Raw genomic sequence first — 721 nt, forward strand, 5'->3', positions numbered from 1 at the left:
CTCCTTCCTCTGGCTTCTCCTATATGAGAGACATTGTTACATCATTGTCATAATCTCAGAGATACAGCTGCAGGAAAGAAAAGGTTATCAGGTGAGTGAGTGCAGGGGGAAAATCATCCACCGATCCTAGAAGCTTAATGATTAGACAAATCGTTACATGAAATGAAACAGTAAAACAAATGGCTCATTAAATGTGCAAAAGCCACATTAAAGTGTAACCGAGTCAGCGAAATACATTCCGTTGTATAAAAAAAAAGCAAAGTCTTCCAGTTCGTCTTCTTTAGAAAGCAGCCACAGCCTGAGCAGAGAAGCCTGTCCCCTATCAGCAAGCTGCAGAGAAGGACTCTCTGTGGAAGCAGTGGTCTCCCTGCAGGGAAGGACTCTCTGTGGAAGTAATGGTCTCCGTGCAGAGAAGGACTCTCTGTGGAAGTAATGGTCTCCCTGCAGAGAAGGACTCTCTATGGAAGTAATGGTCTCTCTGCAGAGTAGGACTCTCTATGGAAGTAATGGTCTCTCTGCAGAGAAGGACTCTCTATGGAAGTAATGGTCTCCCTGCAGAGAAGGACTCTCTATGGAAGTAATGGTTTCCCTGCAGAGAAGGACTCTCTATGGAAGTAATGGTCTCCCTGCAGAGAAGGACTCTCTATGGAAGTAATGGTCTCCCTGCAGAGAAGGACTCTCTATTGAAGTAATGGTCTCCCTGCAGAGAAGGACTCTCTAT

General features: G+C 45.4%; 1 protein-coding gene across 1 annotated transcript in view; it reads left to right on the forward strand.

The window, feature by feature from the left end:
• LOC108803268 (neuroligin-3-like) overlaps positions 1-721 on the forward strand; it is a 29,416-nt gene that overhangs the window by 20,578 nt on the left and 8,117 nt on the right. The window lies entirely within an intron of this gene.

The sequence above is a fragment of the Nanorana parkeri genome, unplaced genomic scaffold (assembly GCF_000935625.1).
Source record: "Nanorana parkeri isolate BGI_ZX_2015 unplaced genomic scaffold, ASM93562v1 scaffold3549, whole genome shotgun sequence".
Taxonomy (NCBI): Eukaryota; Metazoa; Chordata; class Amphibia; order Anura; family Dicroglossidae; genus Nanorana; species Nanorana parkeri.